Source organism: Antechinus flavipes, chromosome 4, assembly GCF_016432865.1.
Source record: "Antechinus flavipes isolate AdamAnt ecotype Samford, QLD, Australia chromosome 4, AdamAnt_v2, whole genome shotgun sequence".
Classification (NCBI taxonomy): Eukaryota; Metazoa; Chordata; class Mammalia; order Dasyuromorphia; family Dasyuridae; genus Antechinus; species Antechinus flavipes.
Window position 1 is genome coordinate 270,277,231 of NC_067401.1, and position 17,328 is coordinate 270,294,558.

General features: G+C 35.0%; 1 protein-coding gene across 3 annotated transcripts in view; it reads left to right on the plus strand.

Annotated features, from left to right (window-relative positions):
* Positions 1-3,421: 3,421 nt before the first annotated feature.
* The window catches only part of FUT9 (fucosyltransferase 9), a 277,570-nt gene continuing 263,663 nt past the window's right edge, over positions 3,422-17,328 (plus strand). For 2 of the 3 annotated variants that reach the window (XR_007953591.1, XR_007953592.1), the window contains exon 1: positions 3,422-3,996. The gene's annotated coding sequence lies outside the window, so the exon portion shown is untranslated. The remainder of the gene's footprint in view (positions 3,997-17,328) is intronic. The other variant, XM_051997419.1, reaches the window with a different exon arrangement.

The following is a 17,328-nucleotide window of genomic DNA, read 5'->3' on the forward strand; positions in this document are numbered from 1 at the left end:
ACAGGATAAATTTTATTGAATTTATTTGAATAAGTTGATTTCTCTTAACTTGATTAATTTACATAGATTCATATTTTACTGGCTGCAAAAAGAATGTGATGTTTCATCTTCCTTTTCCTCATCTCCTCCCAAATCCAAGTTGGGCAAAATAGGATGGGAGGGTATTGTAAGCCTGCTATAACTTGAAGCAATAATAATGTACATTCTTCTCTACTCCCCTAATAGCCCCTCCCACTCGAAAGCTAGTTCATTAGAATGTGGCTGACTACCATTCATCTAAAGATTTTAAGGATAATTCTAAGGACCTAGATTGTCTAGTAATATTGTTCATGAATACCACCTAGAGTTCACCACATTATCCATTGATTAGTTAAAGTCTTTTAACGTTTGCAAAAGGATTGTGCTGAAAAAAGCATAGAAGAAACAACATTTACTAAAGTAATCCTTTCCATTATTGGGATGCACTCTTCCATAATACACAAATTTCCTGGGGACAATAGATTCAAAGTGAAGATGGCAATGAATCAAATGTGTAGAAAATGAATATGTTGAAAAGGATACATTCTGACTTGAAACTCCAGAAATCCTTTTCCCATTTTGTGAAGTCTGCATGAAGTTCCATTTATATGTATCTCTCTGATGGTCTCTAAGGATGGATGACATTCTAGAGTTCATATCTGGTTCTTCCTTCCTGCATAAGTAATCACAATCCCTTGAAATTGCTACTATCCTTGAGTGGTTGTCTTTGCACATCTCTCCACGGACTGCAGGTTCTTACTCTGTTTGTCAGCTAATAATATCCAGTCACTTCTACTACTGATTCTGCTCAACAGTAAGACCTGTCCTGCCTGGAGTTCCAGTAAAACTTTACTCACTCATCATTAGGAAGGAAAATGATTGAGAGATTGGTGCGTCATCCTTTTTATGTGTATTCAGTTTCTGCTCCATATCTTTTGAGGTACAGGTTTTTCCAGGTCTATAGCCAACAAGGATAATTTGTTATTACACTGTATCAGCTACTGGCAGCCATGACTAGTTGTTGTTCAGTTATGTCCAACTCTTTGTGACCTTATTTGGATTTTCTTGGCAGAAATATTGAAGCGGTTTGCCATCTTCTCCAAGTCATTTTACAGATGAAGAAACTGAGGCAAATAGGATTAAGTGATTTGTTCAAAGTCACAAAGCTGGTAAATATCTGAAGACAGATTTTTAACTCAGGAAGATAAACTTTCCTGACTCAAGGTCCAGCACTCTATCTGCTATGCCACCTATCCTCCTAGTCACTCATCCCTAGACATAGGTTTTGGAAGATCCATACATTAGATTGGAGCAGGCAGAAAATATTTGCATAGACTTTGTATAACCAAAACAATGGAAATGGCAAATCTCTGCATATTCTAAGGACTGAACTCTCATTGACCAGTTCTCATATTACATAAGTTTGACCTTCCTTACTCTTTTTTTTTTTTTTAACCATCCCTCTTAGTTATGGAAATACCAGTTTAATAAATATTGAGGAATGAATCCTAGCACTAGCTTTTAAGGGGTGGTACTTTTTTTTGCCATTTTCAAACCAAATCTATAAATCTGATTATATGAAATCATAGGAAGGGAGTGTAGAAAACATCTAATCTAGATCCTTAAGCTAAATAGACCCATAAAATCTAAATAACATACCCTAGAGCATGTCATAAGGAAGTAAATAGCAGAGCCAAGTTTTAAACCTATCTTCAGACTCCAAATCCAGAGTTCTTTTCCTATACTACACTACTCTGATGACATTTGTTTGAAAGAGTGTTGAGTAAATATAGGCTTTTAAACAGGAGTAATGTTTCAAAAGAATCAGCTATTTATTAAATATTGTGACCTTAAAGCAAAAGGACTAGCAATAACTCCTCCCCCCATTTCATTAAAGCCATATGAGCTAGTTGCTCTCCCATATAAGAGAAACCTTCAGAAATTCATAAGACAAATACATATCTATCTGATCATCATATAGTATCTTTAGAAAGGTTTATAACAACTAGTACCTAGTGTTGATTTAGTTTCAACTTTATCTTTAATTAGTCTATAACATTGAAAAGGACAAGATTTTTCCAAGTTTCCTACTTGGGTTGCTTCTTCAATGAGGAATTGTGGTCCAGAGCCCTAAGAAAAATGGCATTCAGGTAACTAACACATAACTTTAAGAGAGTGGAAAACATTAAGATAATCATGTAATAACATTTTCTCTCCATCATTTTTACCCAAAAGGTAAATTTCCCGGGGAAGATCTCAAAGCTTTTTGTCACAATTGAATATCCTTTATTACATTACTAGTTTGATATTGAGATAGTTCTTTCAGTCTAGGGCTAGATATTTTTACCACACCTGAAATATGACAAGTATAGTCAGATAAGGATTAAATTAATTTTTCATGATAAAAATCCCTTTAGCTTTTTTATGAGTAATAGAGAAAATTTAATGAAAAATTTCTTTCTCCAGGGGTAGTTCTCACAGTGGTAATTATGTTAATTCAGATGTTGCTTATTTAATATGAGTTTCTTCAGGATTTCCCCCCCTACATTTCATCTAGTTGATTTGCTTTCTTTGATTCCTCCCACCTCTTTAAAATAACAGGTGCAGATTATGAAATTATTGCTAACAAAAATCAGTCATGCTTCTGTGTTTTCATAATTCCCCAGTGTGTGGACTTCAAACCTCCCTCTAACACATGTGGAAAACTGTAATGGGGTGTGTTGTGTGCACAAGTGTGTATGTGCATAATTCTAATCCACATAGGCTTGATTTACAGTCTAATAGAAGAGTATGCAGGCTAGGAAAGCTTAGAACAATTGTAAAGTTGGGGTGTTAAATTGAGGGAGACCTCTGCAATGTGGAGAGAAAGTAAGATTAAATGTGTGAAATGGTGCCCTGAATTCTGAGGGACACAACAACGCCTAGAAGAGATGGAGTGGGGTGGTGTGGAGACGTTAAGGGTGGGATGCTGACGGCACATTGCTGAGCCCTTCACACTCATGACCTTCTCAGTTCACCAGAGCTAAGGTCCGAAACAATCAGGTCACTCGATTTTTACCTAGTACGAGGTGGTTTGGGTTAAGCACACACCGCCGCCTTCACTTTGGCAGTGGCTTTGCGGGAGGGCGATGTGTGCTAGGAGTGCAGCGCCACGCAACCCTGTCCAGCCTACAAACTGGAGCCTTCTTTCCCGGGCACCCCGGACCGCAGGCAGGGGAAGAAGGATGAGCTGTAGGTCATAGACACATAGACGTACTTGTGATCTTAATCGGGGGTGGGTGGTGGGTGTTTGCGTGACACTAACATGAAGTCTTAGAACCTCAGAAACAATTGCTGTGCGTGCATGCGTGCGTGTGTGTGTGTCTGTGTGTGTGTGTCTCTCTGTGTGTGTGTGTATAAACCCGCTCCCGGAAAGAAAGGGGCAGGGGCAGGGTGGAGGAGAGGGGAATCCAGTGCTGCTCGGCTTCCCGGCCGGGCCACCACAAGCCCTCTCCATTCCGGCTGAGAGCATCGCCTTAACATTAAGAACTGAGCCCGAGAAGCCCCCGGCCTGTGCATTGCCTTGGAGAAACCGAGGGGCGGGAGAGGAGGAGGTGGAGGAGGAGGAGATCGAGCATCCTTCTCGACCCTCCTCCTCCCCTTTCTCTCTCTTTTCCTCCTCAAAACCCCCTCCCCGTAAGCTTCCCGCGCACATTTTCCCCCTCCCCCGGCTTGCGCTCTCCTCCCCCCCCCCATTTTCTCCCCAGGTCCCTCCTCCTGTCCCCCTCCCCTTCGGCTCCTTCCTCCTCCCACAGTAGCCGCTGCTTCCTAGGCGCTCGGAGATGGGCAGCGAGAGCGCGCGTAGCAGCAGCACTAGCTTGGGGGCCGCCGCCGCCACTGATCTCCTCTTCCTTTGGGGCTGGACCACGCGCCTCCCTCAGCACACCGCCGCCACGCAGTCCTCTCTCTTCGAGTCAATGGCGCTTTCTGCCTAGGACGGTGAGTAGCCTGGAAAGCGCAGTGGGTAAATCGGGAAGCTGGGAGGACTAGAGAGCTTGCCCTTGGCTCTAGGAAGGGGTTTGAGGGCACCCCTTAAACCACCTGCTGGGACCAACCCCCCAGCGCCTGGCGAGGGCGTTGGGGTGTCCTAGTGCTCCGGGGGCGCTTAACTGTCTGGGTGTTTGGGAGGGGGGTGCGAGGGGATTCTGCTTGCACTTCACCTGTCAGCAACTAGAAGCATTTTGCACGTCCCTGGTCTTGGAAACAGGCTTGAGGCTGCTTGCTGCTTCAGCTGCCTTGTCCATGGTTCTTTCCCGCCCCTGAGCCCCTCACTTCTCTGCCTAGAAGGGACTCTCCCGCCAGTCTAGAACCATGGCTAACCCCGTGCTCTTAGTGCCCGCATCACCCTTCACTAGGAGAGAGGGAAGGCTTAAAGCCTCATCTTTCTGAGCTAGGTTGTCTCTGAACTCCCCATCCGACATCTCGCCTTATATCCCACTTTTCCCAATGAACCTGTCTCTCACCCACCTTTGTCAACCTTGTTCCTTAAAAAAGCCTTTCAAGTGATCCCTCATTAAGCTGAGTTATTTTTCTACTGAAAATTGGGCTCCCCCGGCCCTCTCTTCAGGTTTACCTCATCCCTTTTATACAAAGTCTCTTTCTAGCTCTTCTGGTATTCACCTGCAGGAAATTGACAAGGACGCAAAACCAATAATCATCTTTGTATTTACTTTATGTGCAGCTCAGGACTTGGACTTTTAAGCTTGGGTCCAATATATGGAAAATTATATTGTCTATTTATATTTTAAGAGTATTTCAATTGGTTGTTTATTTTAGATTACTCATGTATTGGGGGGGAGGAGGGAAGTAAGCTTAGTCCAGCAACACATTTTTCTTCATAATGAGAGGGTCCCAGTTCTCCAGCTCAGATTTAAGACAATCAGTGTGGCCGAACTATGGCTTTCTTTCTTCTTGTGTAGCACAATTGAGCATTACATAGACTCACTAATCTTATTCCAAAAGGTAAAATGTTATTTCCTGGGGGGGAAAAAAAAAAGATAGACAGAACGCAACTTTAAGGGCTACCTTAAAACTGGACAGCTTTCTTCTGGCTTAATGACAGAGAGGTAGGAAATTTCGTAAAATATAGTGAGTGCTCTTCTTTCTTCTAACTGAGGCTGGGTGTTGTGTAGTAACTCTGCGTCTCAACAGTTTTATCTGTAGAAGTGTTGTTATGGCAGCAGCCTTTATTCCTAAAACCATGTACAATGTTTCTCTATTTCTAGTTGGTTTTGAGGGAAAATAGTGAGTTATGTTCATTGAGTGAATATGATCAAGGAAGTGAGTGAGAAATGGCGAGGAGGAGGGGAAAAAAAGACCAACATGTTAATGACAAAACTTAAATTCTTTATTTCCCTATACTCTTGTGTTAGTGCTTTGATTTTAAAAACAGGACCAAAGTATTATGTTTCTATTTTAATTTCTCTGACAAGTCATTTATGTGAATTAATTCAGCTTTACTTTCTCGTAAAGAGAATCTTAGTCGAAGTCCTGGATTTTTTTCCTGTTGGAATACAGAAATGCTTAAATTTCTATATTTTTCATCCATAAACAGAAGAAATAATAATATTTTAAAATAAAGGTTCATTATTCCTACAGGTGTCTACTTAATTAAACAAACATTCCTTAAATGCCTACTATGTGCAATGCCCTGTGCCAATGTCTGACTTAAGAAACCTATAGTTGGGTAGGTACAGATAGACAGATGGATGGCATGATAGATAGATAGATGATAGTAAATGATAAACAGTCATGTACATATTTATTCCTACATATCTATTTATTGATATGTGTAATATATATATATATATATATTATATATATATATATATATATATATATATATATATAAAATGTATGAAGTTTGGGGAGAACAAGTATCATTACTCTGTCAAGTTGGTGAAGATAAACAAACCAAGCTCTATCAGCATAAGAAATGGAAAGGGAGAACTGCTGAGAGATTATCACCTAGAATTATGCTGTGCAGAAAGCCACAAATTTCTTTCTTCCAAATAATGGAGGGGTCCTGTTCATTTTTTGGTGTGAGTTTTTTTTTTTTTTCAATTTCCCAGGTAACTCTTAAGTGTTTTTCACTTCCTCTGTTTAGATGGCAGCAAAGACCAGTGGTTGTTATGGAGATGCAATGATTCAGTCATTAGAAAGAGGGTCCTTTTAATGTAAATGTGGACAGCTGCAACCAAAGTCAATAGGGATTGTAGCTAATGATTCCATGCTTGAAGTTATTAAACAACACTAGAAATTTCTATTTAAATTTAGCTTTTGAAGAATGCTGAAGATTGGCACATAATCCTTGATTATTTTTCTTTACGTAATATTTATAAGGTATGGACTTTGTGTTGTCAGAAAGAACACAAAGGTATGTAGCAGTTATATCTGAAACTGTTGCAAATGATCGGTTTTTGAATCATTTTCATTGCTTTTTCTGTGGGGAAATAAAAAAATAGTTAATATGTATACATTTTCATAAGAAAAGAATGTGACACGCATTGGAAAAGGTAATAAATACATGGACAATAAGAAAAATTTTTCTTTTTTGGATCATTATTTTTTATCACTTATTGACTATTATATTGTTTACACAAATTAATGCAAGTAGAATCAATCACATAATTAATAAGATAAACTGGAAAAATATTATAAATGCTGAGAGAAATGTTTTAAAGAATCTTTTTAGTGGTAACAGTGATGATTAAAACAAAATTCTAAAGTACTACCTGAATGCTTCTTCAGACTATGAGTAATTTTCTCTACATTAAAAGTGAACTATAACTTAGAAGAATTTTGTTACCTCATATGTTTGTAGTTTTATTGATGGTTTCCATAACAGTTAAATACTGAAATGGTGGGGGAGGGGAAGGGAGACAAGCAACATAACTTACAAATGATACTTGGAATATCCAATATCATTAAAGACATGAGGACTGGACTTAGTAATAGTAAATTAGAAATAGTAAAATGAAAATAGACAGTTATACAGATAATTTGTACTAAGACATGACTTTTGTTTTATGTTATTAGATATTTAAAGTTTCCAACTTTTTATTGTAGAACTAGCTCTAAGCAGTGCTATTAGTTTATTACTATATGAGTGATCAGACCTTGGGTTATTGGATATCAGGTTTTTTTAAACTTAGATTTTTAAAGTCTTTAAACCTATATCAATTATAGCAGAAAACATGACTTTCCTTTTCCAAAGGAATTGTTTTATTTGGTAAAACAAAGGAATTTTATAGTGTTCATGTAAAATAAAAAAGTAACAAAAATTACAATCTTTAATGCAAGTAAAGGGATTGCACTCCTGGGCCAATGAGAAGCACTGAAGTACTGGAGTGACCAAGATGGATTAGACAGAGGCAAGGTTAAATACATTTCAACATGGAGAGAGTCCCATGGGAAACACAGCCTAAGGGAAGCTTCCATGCAAGTTGTTTTTAACAGCTGAAAGTCCACAGAGAAGACTAGGAGAGGTTGGGGAATGGTAACACCTGGTCAGGACTGGGGCTCCTTTCTTTTTTTAGCTAGTTTGGAGAGTTCTCCTTTTAACTGGTTTTGATCGCCCTCAGGCAGTTTGAAGTTCTGAAATCTGGGTAGGTCAATTCCTAGTCAGCTAGTCAGTCCTTCAAAAATACAAACCATTTCTTAAATCAAATTAATTTTCAAATTAAATAAATTAAAACAAACAAAAATCTTGAAAGAACGAATATGCAAATACCTAACCTTAAAATGAAAACTTTGGAAAGTAAGCTAAAAGTGTAACATATAACTAAGCAATTTAGGATTTTAAGAAAACAGAAAGATTCAATCTTCTGATAACCACTTAAGATGTTTTCATAAGTATGGCTATTTCTCATTTGTTCTATTTGCATTAGAGATATTTTTATTTGTGTGAATATTTGCATTTTTATTTTCAAGTAAAAGGTGCTCCACAACATAAATTTCTAGGACTTATTTAATAGTTTAAAAAAAAATCAGCCTCTCTAGTCGAGTTCAAAAATCTAAAATTACTATACAATTATTTGCAATATGACTGCTGAATTTCTTGGTATTTGGTATATTAGGGTTTTCTATCTCAAAAATCAAAACCCCTTCACTAAAAGCAGATATGCAAATGAACATTCAAAAGCAATGTTGTTCCATATCACTGAAGAGTCAAAATAATGTTCAAGTGATAAACTTGTACTATCAACTCAAAATTCCCATAGAGGAAAATTGTATTAAGAATATGCACAAATTTTGAAGCTACCTTTGAATTTTAGAATTCACATCTATTTTCCTATAAAGTATATTTGAATTATTTTCTTATAAAAGAACATTTTCATTGTATATATCTTAGAACAGGAAAAGGAGATTATTTGAGCTAAGCTACTGTTTTATAGAAGAGAAAGGTCCAAATAATTTAAATTATTTACCAGGGAAATACAATTAGCCATTAATGAGTCAGGATGAGAAGGCCCAAGTTTCCTAATTTCTTATCCAATAACTCTTTATATTAAACAACACTGTATTTATTTTTATAGAAAAAAAAACTAAGTTAGCTTTTCTGTTCATCTTCAAGGAATATCATGCTTGAAAAAATTTTGTTAGTTGTGAAAATAAAGCTTTATATTCTTCAGTATTTATTAATACATTTCTGGTCACGAGACATTGTTGCACATAATGGAAATGCATCATATAAAGGTGATAGAAAGGAGGGACAAGATTTAATAAGAGTAATGGGGGAGGTCTTTCCTAATCTGTTTTTCTATTGTAGAATGTGTGTGTGTGTGTGTGGTGTGTGTGTGTGTGTGTGTGTGTGTGTGTGTGTGTGTGTGTGTTGTGGGAAGGGATAGTTAGATCAGGGTTTCTTAATGAGATTCATGGACTCCTAAAGTATGAATGGATAAGGAAAATTGGATAAGGAAAAAAATACATCTTTATTTCAAGATAATTGGTCTTCTTTGTCATCCTACATATTTTATATATTTAAAATTAATATTCTGATAAGGGCAACAAAGGGGTTCATGACACTAAAAAAAGAATAAGTAATCACTGGATTAGATTATCTCTAAAGGCCTTTTAAAATTTTAAACCATACAGTACGTGGAGCCTAAAGGCTGATCGATATGGGTTTAAATATTACTTGGTAAAATTATTTGTATGTTATGTTAACTTCATTCCACCTCATTTTCTTCATCTTAAAAATGGAGAACTATTGGGCTTTCTTTTTGTTTTGTTTTTGTAGCCTCTGTGTATAAAATGTACCTAATTTATAATAAATGCTTCTTAAATGAATGAATTTATTACACATTTGCATTGTTATACATTATCAATGTTTCCTCCTCACCACCCACTCAAATTGTTTGCCTAACCAATAGTGGAATCAGTGTGCTCATTAGCTTTGTTTATAGAGAACACTGTAGTAATATTTTATACCTCAATTCACAAATTGTGTCTGTGAAGGAAAGAAAATGTTGAATTTTTAAAAAGTTAGAGGATGGTGAGATTTTAAGGACATTCCAGTTTCTTCAGAACAGGAATAGTCAAGTGTCATAGCAGCTAAAGAGCCTAGAATTGCCTGTCCGTCATTAATGGCTGTGGTCCTGGGTACATTTGAGAGATAAACCTCGCCACTCATTCGTATAATCTAATCCAGAGGTTTTTAAACTTTTTATTTGTTTTGTGGACAGTTTATAGATCCCATCTCAGAATCTCAGAATAGTATTTTTAAGTGCACACTATAAAATACATAGATAGGATTACAAAGCAAACCAAATATGTTGAAATGAAGGTATAGTTTTTTTTTTTTTCTTATCCAAGTTTGTTAACTCACCTCCCCCAAATCTACCCAGGGAACCATAAAGGATTTCCTAGGGATACCCCAGGGTATGAATCCCTGGCTTAGTTTCTTAGGAACTATTCTAATAGTAGGAAACTATTTCTTACTATTTAGTCCATAACTATTGAAAACATCTAGAACAAAGTTTCTCAAGCTACAGTCTATAAAATTGTTTTTAAAAGATGTTTTGATAACCATACTGCAGTATAATTGGTTTACTTGGTAATCCTTTGTATTTTATGCACTTAAAAACATTATTCTGAGAAGAGTCGATAGGCTACCAAACTGACAAAGGAGTTGATGAAATAAAAACAAAACATTAAGAAACTCTGGACTATATGTATAAATTTCAAGAATATAGTCTTGTCCTTCAGCTGTTCTAGTCTCAATGGAAATAGGGGAAATGGGAATTTCCCAAATGATCATAGCTCTTAGGGGATTAGAATGTCCCAACTGATTGTAGCTTCCTGTGAATTCATGTTTTTAGGCATCATAATACCTCCCAGTTTTATCTTTGCCTAAGTTACCTGGAAGGGGTGTATATTCAGTGCATCATGTTTTATAGTAAATGAAGAAAACTTGGAACTATATATAAATATTAACTTGATATAACAAGGAACTGAATTCTCACCATGCTGTAACAAAGTTCCAGGGGAAACAGCCTCACAGATTCTTAGTGTTAGAAGGGGCATTAGAGACCCTCCAATTTGATTCCTTACTTAAACCACAATCTCCAGGATAATACATTTGATCAGCCAGCCTTTGCTTTAAGACTTTATCAGTGAATAAAAGCCAACTACTTTGTGAAACATCCATTCAACCATTATTAGCTCTAATGATTAATATGCTTCTTTAGATCAAACTTCAATTTGCCTCCTTCCAATTTTTATCATTCCTCCTTGTGTTGCTCTTTGCCAAAAAGAATAACATCTCATTTTTCTTTCATATGAAAATCCTTCATGTAGACAGCTACCATTTCCCCATTATAGTTTTTCTTCTTTCAGACTAAATATTCAAAGTTCCTTCAATTGATTCTTATAGGGCATTATTTGAAAACTTTTTTGATTGCCCTCTTCTGGGTAGTCTCCAACTTATCAATGTCTTCCCTAAACTGTGAGGTTCAGAAAAAAATTAATATTTCATACATAGTCTGAATGCAGGGGCACAGCAGTTCTGTTATCTCACCCCACTCCTGAAGTCCTGTAAGTTATGCCTCTCTTAATGCCATTCAAGATGTTACTTAAAAAAACAAACAACAAACAAAAAAACTTTGGCTGCCATATCACACTTTCCTATACTTTTTAGATAATACTGAGCCAAGTCAAAATCTATCTAAATTTACCATAGTTTAACCCACAGCTTCCTATCTTTTTTCATAAGAATTCCAGGAGAGGCTTTGTCAAATGGCTTGTTGAAATCTAAATAAACTATATTGATGGCATTCCTTTGATCTTCCTTTTTAATAACCTTGTCATAAAAGCAAATTATATTAGTTTTGGCATAATCTTTTCTTGATGAAGATGTGCTGTTCTTTTCCCCCGATCATTCCTTTTATAAATGTTCCCATTCACCTTCTTCATATGTTCAAGAATTTAATAGCAATTAAAGTCAAGCTCACTTCTCTGTAGTTTGAAAGTTCTATTTTCTTCTTTCTAAAGAATTAGGGTGACAGTTGCCCTTCCCTAATCCCTAATTCTTTCTGTACCTAAAAATCTAATCTTGTTCCCTCATCTTCTTCCTTCTTTTCTTGGGTATGAAATTGTCTTCCTAACTCTCCTTATTCTTAGTACTGGGCTTATTTCAAATTATCCCACCATCTTCTTGAAAAGTCTTGAACTTGTTCCTTCTTATACTTAGTCATTTCCTTTCTACTATCCTGTGTGCCTATGTGCATAAATAATAACAATAATAATAGCTAGCATTTATATACTATATACTAACCTCACTAAACCCTGAGCATCTAGGTGGCAAAATGGATAGAGTATCAGGCCTGGAGTCAGGAAGTGTTATTTTTATGTGTTCAAATCCAACCTCAGATGAGCTGGAAAAGGAAATGGCACATAATTCCAATATCTTTGCCAAGAAAATCCCAAATGGGGTCACAAAGAATCATACATGACTGAAAAATGACTTAACAACAACAAAAATATACCAAGCACTATAATTTTATCTTACTTCATCCTTTATTACAATCCTGGGAGATAGGCCCTATTATTTTCCCAGTTTTTATCTGAGAAAACTGAGGCAGATAGCAGGATCAAATTGTACGTGCCTGAATTTGAACTCAAGCTTTTCTGACGTCAGACCTGGTGTTCTGTCCACTAGCTGTCTCCATGCATAAGCTTAGCATTCCTCCATAATCCTGGACTTTGATCAGAAAGTGCATTGGCACATGCTTTTGTTAAAAGAATGGATTCTGTAGATTTTAATGCTCTGTGTTGCTAGGGGGTTTCAGAGGCAGTTTCAGAGGCAAGTCCCTAGGCTGATGTAATCACTAGAAGGAAGGAGGAGATGAAAAGTGCGTAAAGCTTTGTGTATGCTCATTCATGACTGAAGGTTCATAGTTCTGAAGTACTAGTTATATTGAAAACTGAAGGGAGAAGCAGAGCATGTCACAACTGGATTACTTGTCACAATAGAGCTATTATTGTATTCCTCTATAGATACCCTCAATAGACTACAGCATGGATTTACTAAAGTTAGTTTTTTCTTATAATGAACTATTTATTGATCTCATCCTACTGTTTTAAAATTCACCAATCCCAGACCATCAAAAACACATTTTGGGGTAAAGTGTTATATAACATAGTTAACATCTTTATATATTGCTCTGTGATCTCACAGATTCATAAATTTAGAAGTGAAAGGGACTTTATTAGTTACCTAATCGAACATTTATTTTAGAGATGAACAAAACAAAGCTGAAAGATTTTAAATGACATTTATTTAAATCAAATAACTAGTAAAAGACAGACCTAAGATTTAAACCTAGTTTCTTGGACTGTAATTCTGGGATCTCTTCACAACTTCATATGGTCTCCATTTTATTGATGTTGGTCCTATCATGGATGAAAATAGATCACTTTAGGAATTTAAATGTCTCTGTCATACTATGTCAAGTCCAGTATTGGGTAGGATTCCTTACAATTGTTAAAAGTCCTCCAGATGTTCTTTTTTGTGGAAAACACAATGCTGATTGCATGAAATGCCAGAACACTATAAGGATTTTGCAATAAGATCTCTGGTCACTCAGCAGAGATTGGAATAATATCATATATGAAATTTTAGGTAAGAAAAGGATTGTGCCATGCAACTGAATGGACAACCATTGAGTTAAATCATCACCACTTCTTTTGGACATGCACGGAATACATGGAATACAGTGACTTAAAATTTGAATTAATTAGAAGGAGATTACTGAATTCCTTTGAATTTAGGGAATTGTGCAATGTTTTTAGCAATCTCTGCTATCAAAACAAAAACAAAACTACATTTCTTAACTTAATATTGTCCAGTGATGTGATGGTGTTATTTGAAAGCAAAACCTGAAACTACATGAGCTGTGAAGAATAGATGTTTAAACAATTCAAAATTAAGCAAAATACTTAAAGGATCCATTCTTTCTTCTTTAAGCATCAGATTAAAATTTTTAACAGATTCCTCAAATGGAACTGATGGGTTCTTATTGAGCTTCTATTACAAGGAGCATTTTATTAGGAACATTTGTAAAAGCAATAGAAGGTGATTTCTTTACTTTCAACTGCCCATAGTTTGGAAAAGAAAACACATAAAATGGATACAACAGGAGTAATTACAAAGTCATATTTTAGTTGCCAAAGCAAAGTAATAAAATGTCCATCGATATGTAGATGCTAAATGGATACAGAATAAAAGATTATTTTCAAGGTCATGAACAGTTAGAAATTCTGTTGGTATTCATCAGTTTAGCACAGACTGTCCTGAGTTGACAGTTTTAAAAAAAATTATTCAAGAAATAGCTTTAGCTAGTTTTCATTGTTAAAATTTATATACATTTGTGCATATTATAAATGTATATATACACGTATGCTCAATAAATTTTATATATGTATACATCTAAGTATATGTGTGTGTGTGTGTATTTGTGTGTATACATATATTCTAATGTACATAATTATAGATACAAGAAAATTCTAACTCCCAAGAAGTTGACTTTGGTGCATTAGAATCCTTTATTATTTTATTTTCTATTGCAAATTTTCACTCATAAGTGTGAGAATAACCAAGTTCAGTGATGTGACCTTATTTTGTTTTATGAAAAATTGGGGAATCCTTTAGATTCCTAAAGATAATGAATTTCTTTTTTTAAGGATATGAACAGTGAGTCAAACTATAGTACAATATACACTTATTAGCCAAAGAGAAACATTTTATATGGTTAATTTCCATAATCATAATGGGCATTTATAATTCATTCTTCAGTTTGATGCACTGAGTTTTTTGTCTTTTTTTATTATTCTTTTTCTCTTTTTTTCTTTTTTCATTGTTCTGTGCCTAGCAGCATATATGGGAGAATTTAAAATATATAACAACAAATTACTAGTTCAAGAAAGTATTTCTTTATGTGTATATGTGTGTGTGTATGTACACCATATATATGTGTGTGTGTATATGTATATATATATACACATATAGAGATAGATATATTGATAGAAAAAAGTATATTCATTTTTCTTTACTTCCTTGTAAATTGTTCTTTTGTTCTCTGCTGCACAGCATCTTTATTTTTTCCCCTTTGATCCCACCAAGCAAGCCATAGTGGGGAAAAGATATATTTATGTATACATATGTAGATATATACATACACATGCATATACACATACCTCTCCTTCCACACACACACACATTTCTTTCCGTTCTCTGCTGACTCCCTTCTGAGTCTGCTCCTTAACTTGCCTTACTATTACTTAATCTTTCCTATCCATGGATCCCTCCCTGGTTTTCTGGAGAGCTTGAAGTGTACCAAACTATTCCACCATCTTCCCAGAAATCCTCCAGCTTGATGCATTGTTTTAATGCATCTTACCTGAATTTGGTGAGCCTCTCATTAAAAAGAAAAACTGTAAATTGAGCTTTCACTTAAAATGCTTCTTCAGCAAACCCTCATTATTTAGTAGGAATTTGGTAAGGGTTAGTTGAATTGAATTGTTAAATGAATTAAGTACAAGAATGCAGACTATAATTTCCCTATTCCTTAGTGCATAGTTTAATGAGTTCTTATAGCCCAAATCACTGTCTCCCAAAAGTTAGCTAATTTTTGTCTACCATCGCTTATATTTTAAACTTTGTGCATGTTGGTAAAACTTGCCAGAATTTATGCTCCATTAGTGTAAATAAGTATACAGCAACATTGCCTACCTTCCTGCCGTTATAAGCCATTTGAATAGTACGTTAGTGCTCCCAGGTTAAGGAAAAAATACTACAAGCAACAAGGGGAAAAAAGATTTAAGTACTGTGGAACTACAGTCAGGTTAATGTAAAATCTAGCAGCTTCTATATTAAAAGACTGAAGGGTTTGGGACATTATATTTCCTTTTTTCCCTGTAATTTCTTTAAACTTAAATACCAAATGAGAAAAAAAAATCACACACAACATGAGAAAATTCAATATAAAAATGAATAAATTTCCATTTCAAAAACCCCTATATTATAAATATACTATACATTATTTTCAAAGCTGCCCAGTTTTTCTTTGCTTCCTTATTGGCTTTCTTTTGTTCTCTGCCTTGTACTTTTTATTTTTCCCCTCTCTCCTCCCACTACTCTAAGAATATTACAATTAAATTTAGATATTAGGTATACATGTAGATATTTATAAACAAATGCAAATATACACATATATAGTCATAGATAATATATGTAAGACCATACTAGTCTTATTTACTCCTATCATCTGTTTCTCTAAAGGTAGATAGCATCTTCCTTAATAAGTCTAAGTTTTTTCTTGCTTTTTTTTTTTCCTAAATCAACCAGCTCATCATTTCCTATATCATGGTAACATTCCAACCTATTTACATCCTATATGAGAGATTGTCTATGAAACTGCCCCCCCCCCCAATTTTCTTCATTCTTTCTATCCTTGGCTGCATAGGTTTTATTTATACAAGGAAGTTTTAATTCAAAATTATCAAAATTATCCTTTTTTACACTTCAACAATGCTCTCACCTTGTAATATAGTTTAAGGTGTGATACTGTTGAATCAATTTCTTTTACATTCCCCCCCCCCCTGGTTTCTTTGAAGTTCTTGATTTTTTTGTTCTTCTAAATTAATTTTATAATTTTTTCTAATTTAAAATAATTTTCAATAATTTAATTGGGATGACATCAAATAAATAGATTAGTTAGATACAATTGCCATTTCAATTTTTACCTTGGTTTTACCTATCCATGAACAATAACTATTACTTCAATTATTTAAATCTGAATTTATTTGCATAAAATATTTTATATTTATGTTCATATAGTTACTCTATCTGTTTTGGCAGATATCCATTTGGGTATTATAATATTATCTGGGTATTATCACATTCTAAACTATAAATACTTACATATTTTCCTCCTTCCTATTTTTCCTTTCTATCCTTCTCATCCTATTTACCCTTTTCCTCTTTACTCCTCTACTTCTACCTGCTACCTTGCCCTCCTATTCCTTAGACTACTCATCCTACTAAGAATTCCTCTCTTTTCCACTCTCCACACCCTAATCCCCATGCCCTCTTATTTCCTTTTGAATTTAGGAAACTTTTATACCCTTTTAGATATGTTTGTGTATGTATACATATATGTTCCTTTTTAACCCATTCTCAATTTCTCAATGAAAGTAAAGTTTCAGCATCATCTATTCTCCCCCCACTAGCTTCTTCTGTATCAAATTTTCCTTTTATGCCACATTTATGTAAGGTAATTATTCCTTTTTATCTCTCTCTACACAATTTTATTTTTTCATAGTCACCCTATAATATTTGGCTCAGCCCACACCTTTCTTCCAATTTATCCAACTAATGATGAAAATCTTAAGAGTATTGTTTGTTTTCTCATATACAAAGTAAACAATTTGACCTTATTGAGTTTTTTAAGAGTAGTTCTTTAATGTTTATCTTATATTTCTCCTGGATATTATGTGTCAAATTTTCCCTTAAGTTCTGGGGGTTTTAAAACAATCTAAAAGTACTGGTGTTCATTAAATATCCTTTATATTTTTCATTCAAGATTATAATTAATTTTGCTGGGTAAGTTATCCTTGATAACTTTTGCTTTATGGAATATAGTACTCTATGTGTAGTCCTTATTGTAAATCATTGATATTTACATTTTTTTCTTATTGCTTTAATATTTTCTCCACAGCGCAGGAGCTTTGAAGCTTGGCTATGCTATTCCTTTAAATTTTCCTCCTATG